Source organism: Hevea brasiliensis, chromosome 8 (genome assembly GCF_030052815.1).
Source record: "Hevea brasiliensis isolate MT/VB/25A 57/8 chromosome 8, ASM3005281v1, whole genome shotgun sequence".
NCBI lineage: Eukaryota > Viridiplantae > Streptophyta > Magnoliopsida > Malpighiales > Euphorbiaceae > Hevea > Hevea brasiliensis.
The window spans coordinates 7,854,754-7,862,441 of NC_079500.1; the positions used below are offsets into that span (position 1 = coordinate 7,854,754).

The following is a 7,688-nucleotide window of genomic DNA, read 5'->3' on the forward strand; positions in this document are numbered from 1 at the left end:
AAAATTGACTAAATAAATAAAAGAGGAATAAAAAGTAAAGCAATTGCAAGGACTAATTAAAACTAATATAATATAGACAATTAATTAAAAGATGATTCTAAAATTAGAGTTTTCACACTTCGATTAATCAGGTTTTATCCAGTTTATCCAACAAATGGGTATCTATGACTTTAAAAGAGATTAATCGAAAATTCCTTAGATTCTTTTTCACGTTATCAATGGTGTGTTTTAATTAAATTAATTTTTACTTTCGTAGCTTTTGATATAATTAAAATACATTAGATTTTTTAATTAACCTATAAAAACCCTCTCATAATCTTACTCTATCTCTAGATCTAAAGTTATAAATTTAGTGGGTGCCAATACTATGCAAGTATTATAATACCCAACTTTGAAAATAGGAAATTTACTCACTAATGTTCATCCTTACAAAAGTAACTATGAAGAAAATGAAATAAAAATATCAATAAGCAAAGGAGTAAAAAAACCCAAAAGAAAATTTTAGTGATAAATTAATAATATTATTCACTAAAATTAAGATTTTAATAAATGTAAAAGAAAAATTACATTAATTAGAACAATATATATATATATAAACGTGTCACCCTTTCAAGTCATGAAAATTATTTATAAGTCAATTTATAATAATTTTTTTTTCAAAAAAAAAGAAGCCTCCCTCTGTATAAATGTATTAATATTAAAATATAAATTAGTTAAAACTATCAATGTTAATGTTAATATGTTAGTTTAAAATTGATTAAATAATAAAAAAAAGCAAAATTCATGTTCTTTTCTTAGCCTTACATATTTGAAAAGTTGGCATTTTATTATTATTATTATTATTATTAAAATAATATTTTAATGACATTAATAAATAAAATAAATTAAAGTATTTTTATTATAATAAATTAAAATTAAATGATAGAAAATGAAACAATCCTCTGAAAAAGTCAAGAAAAGAATCATTGCCCTTTTTTTCTTTTTTTTTCCGGCAATGACTTGGCTTGCCTACAAAATTCCAATATCAAAACTACTTTGATTGTTCTGATAAAAAAAAAAAAAAAAACGACTTTGATTGTGTAAAACGAAAATCTTGTGGGGCTCAAATAAGATTAACGAAAATTTCATTGAAAATGGGACCATCTTCTTCCATTCAAACCACCGAGAAGACGACGTTCACCCCGATTGACGCGCTCTATTTCTCTTTTATTAAATAATATATGGAATACTTCAAACTAATGAATTTGATTTTATATTTATGTTTTAAGAGTGTATTTATTTTATTAGCTTATAAATTTATTAAATTTATTTATAATTAAAAATTATAAATAAAATTAATATTTAATTTAATTTATAAATAAAAAAATTAATTAAAATAAATTAAAAATTATTAATAAGAGATCTCTTACTTATAATTTATTTATTTATATCTTAATAATTTTTAAAAATATCAATACTAACTTATTTTAACAATTATAACATTCGTTTTAAGTCATTTTGATAAACTAAATTATTTTAAACACCTTTTAAGAAAACATTTAAACTATTTAAAAATAAATTTTAAGTAATTTTATTAAATAATTAATTATTTATTTTTAAATAAATTTATAAATTAAAATAAATATTTTAAATCAAAAGTTAAATATAAGTAGCCAATATATTTATAAATATTAATGTAATATAATTTTAAATATCCAGTTATTTCAAATATTTATTCATCCCAATAAAACTTTCAAAGAAAGATTAAAATGAAGGGTCCATATTTAACAAAATGGAGTATGTTCAACCAAAGGATACAATCACCTAGTTTAGAGTTTGGAGTTCGGACCTCAATCTGGTAAAACTCGAAATTATACAACTTGAAACCAACAATCTAACATAAATTTTTAGATTTCAAATCCCCTATCAAGTGCAAACCCAATAGTTACGTATTTGACATTTTTTTATACTTGCATCAAATTTCATTTCCAGAATCTGTTGTTTGAGATGTGAAAGAGAAACTGGATTAGTACAACATTGTCCACAAGAGGATTTGTGATTTTGGGTTTGGTTGCTTGTCATTTTGTGAATTAAGGTCATTCTTGTAACAAATATAAATTAAGCAATTGTTATAAATATAAATTAAATTGTTATAGATTACATGATTAGAAAATATGTGTACTTGAAAATACGCTTATGTCCATGATTTTCTATGAACAATCACGAACCAAAGCGAAAGGATAGGTTCACAACTCTCAATATCCACAACATTCAAATTCTATTAGAATTCTATCTAATATTAAATGGGGTCATATATATATATATATATATATAGGACGTTGGAGCCTCTTCCTTAGTGGCTTATGGACAGCCTGACCCATTACAAGCTTGCCCAATCACATGACCTAATCCATTTAGATATTGCTAATTACTAAACTTATTATTTGGTATTATTATTTAATCCTAACAATTAATTATTGTTAATCCATATCCAGATACAAATAAATAATCCAACAATCTCTCACTTAGATCGCAGTAATCAATTTAAGCAATTTAACCTATAAAATTCAGTTAATGAAATGGCAAACAAAATAACATTAAATCCTATAGGGAAAATAATATTATATATATGTGCCAACAAAATCTCAAAAATAAAAATTGAATTTAAATGGAATATGTGACAAGATATGTTCAAATTTCAGGTCTCATCTTGCCCCTGGAAGAGAGTATTGATAAAGAAAAAGGAGTAAGATGTAATGGTTTTGGAAGGATTGAATCATGGGTAATTTCTGGTTATGAAGAAGGATCACCTGTTATTTGGGTGTCAACTGGATTAGCATATTATGATTGTATTAAACCTTCTTATAAATACAGAAGATTCTACAATCTTTTCTTTGAAAAGGCCCATGCATGCGTGGAGGTGTACAGGAAATTATCAAGGACATATGGTGGAAATTCCAATATAGGTGTTGATGAACTGATTGCAGGTGTTGCACGTGCAATGAGTATTAGTAAGAATTTTCCTCAAGGCATGTCCATCAAGGACTTTTTTATTTCGTAGGGTGAATTTATTCATAATCAACTTATTGGTTTGGATGCAACAGCAAAAAAAAATGATAAGATGTTTACAGGTTTGCCTGTGCTTGTGGCCCTTAGGGAAGAAAAGAAGAAATTTGAGAGTTTCTTGACTTCAGAAGCCGCAACCTCGGGTATAGTGGGGAATACAAGTCTAAAAGTTGTTGAAGAGTCAGCTGATCAGTCTACTTCAACCACTTGTGGGACTGAAGAAGATGAGGATATGAAATTGGCCAGGTTGCTACAAGAAGAGGAGAACTGGCTGTCAATGAAGCAAAATAATCGACAATCTTCAGTTCCTCCATCAAAATTCTATATCAAGATCAATGAGAATGAAATTGCAAATGACTATCCTCTTCATACATACTACAAGACCTCTGTTGAAGAAATTGATGAGTTTCTTGCCATTTGCAATGATGGCAGTAATGAACTTCCTGAAAACATGCTTCATAATTGGACACTTTACAACTCTGATGCTTGATTAATTTCTTTGGAGCTCCTTCCTATGGGGTGTGCTGATATCAATATGATGATATTTGGGTCAGGTAATGTTATTCAGGATGCGGATGGAAGCGAATATTGTCTTGATGATAGTTCTAACCAGTCTTCATCAGCTTGTGTTGAAGTAGAAAATGGAATTGGACTTCCAATATATTTAAGTGATTAAGGAATGGAAGATTGAATTTGGATCATCAATTATTTCGATATCAATTCGAACAGATTTGTCCTGGTTTGTACATGTAGGCTTATGTTAACTTGTTAGTATGATGGTACTATTAGTGTTATATTTTTCCTTTCAGTCTCATTAATTGAAGTTTTATTTTCCCCTTGCAATTGATTCATCAGGTTTCAATGAATTTCACCTGCTTCTTTATTTGTGCTAGTTTCTTAAATTTCACAAATCTTACCCGGTTTTTAAAGCTGGCAATTTCTGTGTAAATTAGTTATTGAGAAGCTAATGCAATTGTTTGCCATGAGCCATCTGTAGAAAACAATAAATTTAAAAATGAGCTAGCTAGACAAAATCACCAATAGAATAGTTATCGGGAAGCTAATGCAATTTCATGGCTCATTTCTGCTTCTCAAATATTATTTCTTATTCAAGATTATTGTATTTATGTCCGAGACATCTGTAGAAAACAATAAATTTAAAAATCTTCAGTTTTTCAGTTTGTTGAAATATTGTGCACTTAACTAACTTTATTTATATTGTTTTTGTAACATAAGATTATTGCAGACCTGACCTGATATGAAAGTGTTTTGTAATTGATTTTTCAGGTATACTATAGTGAATATTTAGTGACAGTTCCTATTGTGGCAATACAAGGCAAGTGTGAAGTTAGGAAGAAGCATGATCTTCCCCCTTTGGACAGCCGTGCCATCTTTGAGCATATAATCTTCTGTGAACACGTATAAATGGAGATATCAACCAGGTGATTTTCTTTCCTTGTTGTGTGATATTTATGAAATCACCTTGTTATTAGTTCCAATGGTCATTTTTCTTGTACAATCTACATTTGTCTGCTTGTGCGGTGGAAATTGTGTTCATTGAACCATGGTTTCCTCTTTTTTACCTGAATGACTATGATCATTTTTCTGCTGCCAGTTGCCCGTTCACATAAAGCTTAGCTCTTCAAAAGAAAGGATGATCGATGATTTTACGTATCAAAAGAAAAAGAGCAAGTTTAAAGAAGGGGAAAATGGTTTTAATAATATTGACAAATTATCAAAAGCATTATCTAAAAATCGGCTGGCCACCCTAGATATCTTTGCTGTTTGCGGAGGCTTTTCTAAAGGTTTAGAGAGTGCAGGTATCCATTTTCACAATTGCTCTACTCATGAGACGCCAAATTTAACTCATTTTTATTATTTTGTCCATAGCTAAACTCATCTATTCCTATTAACTACCTTTAGGAATGTCTGTGACAAAATGTGCAATTGAATATGAAGAACGTGCTGGGGAAGCATTTAAATCTAATCATCCAGAGGCATTGGTCTTCATTAATAACTGCAACATGATCCTAAGGTGGACCCTTGCTTTCTATGAAGTGGATTTTAGTTATGGTGTTTTTCACCCCTTTGTTTTAGCAGATGTTTAAGTTGTTGTAAATGATTGCTGTACTGCACTGCGCTGCTATGTTACATATTTATATTTGGTTGGCTGGCATTGAATTTTCTGGGATATATTTTTATCCAGTTAGTGAAATAACGTATCTGTTTTTATGTTCTTTCAAGCTTATACCAATGCCAATTATTGGATTAATATGCAGGGCTATCATGTCTGCTTGTGGGGATGCAGATGATTGTATATGTATTTCTGAAGCTTCTGAGTTGGCAGCAAAACTTGATGAGAAGGAGATTAATAGTCTTCCTCGGCCTGGGGAAGTTGAATTTATCTGTGGAGGGCCTCCTTGCCAGGCGTGTAAAACTTCTTGCTTTACACGCAATATTTTTTGTTTCTTAGACAATTTGAGTATCTATCCATAGTTTAAGGCTATTAACTTCTTTCTTTCTTCTTCTTCTTCCTTTTTTTCCCCTCTTGTATGTACAAAAAATATTTTTATATTTTTCATTTTCTTAATCTACATGGATTTTCTGGAATGAATCGGTTTAATCATGGCTCTTGGAGTAAGGTCCAGTGTGAGATGATCTTAGCCTTCTTGTCTTTTGCTGATTACTTCCGCCCTAAGTTCTTCCTTCTATAAAATGTTAGGAACTTTGTATCATTTAACAAAGGGCAAACATTTCGTCTGACTCCAGCTTCACTCCTTGAGATGGGCTATCAGGTAAACATACGTTTTTCCCTTTATTCTATAAAAAAATACTCCAATTTTTTCAAGCATTTCTGTTTAATGGGGAAGGGAATATCTTAGAGCTTTATGGTGTGCCATTGTCATTTTCTAGGAAATCATAATCCATTTTTATCAGCATAACTCCATAGTCTGATGTAATCTCTACCTTCATATGATTAAGAAGGAACTAAGAGAACTAGCTTATTGATTTATTTTAATTATTGTAGGTGAGGTTTGGAGTTTTGGAAGCTGGAGCTTATGGTGTTTCGCAATTTCGCAAGCGTGCGTTCATCTGGGCTGCTTCTCCAGAGGAAATGCTCCCCGAATGGCCTGAGCCAATGCATGTGTTTGCTGGCTCAGAGCTCAGGGTTACCTTATCAGGAAATTCCCAATATGCTGCAGTGAAAAGTACGGCAAATGGTGCTCCTTTCCGAGCAATAACCGTTAAAGATACAATTGGGGATCTCCCATATATAGGGAATGGGGCTTTGGTGACAACTATGAAAGTAGGACTTTCTTCTTTTGATACTCATTACCTTACACACGTACTTATCTACTCAATGGCTTATTTCTTTTACCTTTGTTTTACTTTCCAGTATGAGAATGAACCTGTCTCTTGGTTTCAAAAGACAATTCGACGAGACATGCTGGTCTTAACTGATCATATTTCAAAAGAAATGTAGGAGCTCACTCTCATTCGTTGTAAAAGAATTCTGAAGTGACCAGGTGCTGATTGGCGTGACCTCCCAAATGAACAAGTATTTACTTTTCCTTTTCTGAATATGCGTATTTGTTCTGATTATATGGTGCTCGTCTACCAGAGGAAATTTCTGGCTCCAGAAAGTTAGCCACCATAACAAGTTGCTGGAATTATGAAGTTGTTTAACTTGTTTTGCAATTTCCTCTCCTGCAGGTTAAGTTGTCCACAGGTGAAGTGGTTGATTTAGTACCATGGTGCCTGCCAAACACAGCCAAGAGGCACAATCAATGGAAAGGACTATTTGGAAGGTTGGATTGGGAAGGAAACTTCCCTACTTCTGTTACTGACCCTCAACCAATGGGTAAGGTTGGGATGTGCTTTCACCCTGAACAGGATAGAATAGTCACAGTCCGTGAATGTGCTCGATCCCAAGTAAGCTATTTCTCTTTGTAAGCAATTTTCATTATGTGCTTGGATTTTAAAGCTGTATGGTTATTTGGGTTTCTGGGAATTAAAATTTTGTGAAAGAAAAAACATGGAATGCTGAAAATATAAGTATCATGAGGAAATAGATCTGTTGGGGACTGCTTTCATTGAAAGTTGCTGTCATATTGAGAGCCACTATATCTACAACGACTGGATGTTCTTCAATGGTTTGCTAATTATTTGATGACCACTTAGTGATATGAAAATTACTGAAGTTGCCAGACATTTCAGCAGCTATTGTCAGCGCTTGACCTTCAAGATTCTCACTTTTTTGTGCATGTAGGGATTCCCAGATAGCTATAAGTTTGTAGGAAATATTCATCACAAGCATAGGCAGATCGAAAACGCTATTCCTCCTCCTTTGGCAATTGTTCTTGGGAGGAAGCTCAAGGAAGCAATAGAAAAGAAAAAAGCTCAACATAATGCAGCTTCTTCATGTATACAGTGAGATTGCTAAATTGGATTTGAAGTTTGGCATCCCAAATAAATCAAATCTATCATTTCTTTCATTACTGTAGGTGCTTGTGCAAGAAGAGTGAAGATTGTTGTTTAGAATAGTTAGCCATGCACTTGCATTTTCACCCAATAAATACAAACTCGGTTGTAAAATTTGTTGTTTATAGTGCCAAACAAAGCTTCAAAGTTTCCTTCTGCCA

At 31.6% G+C, this 7,688-nt stretch overlaps 1 pseudogene; it reads left to right on the top strand.

The window, feature by feature from the left end:
* Positions 1–2,647: 2,647 nt before the first annotated feature.
* LOC131169029 (DNA (cytosine-5)-methyltransferase 1B-like) lies at positions 2,648–7,688 on the top strand (annotated as a pseudogene).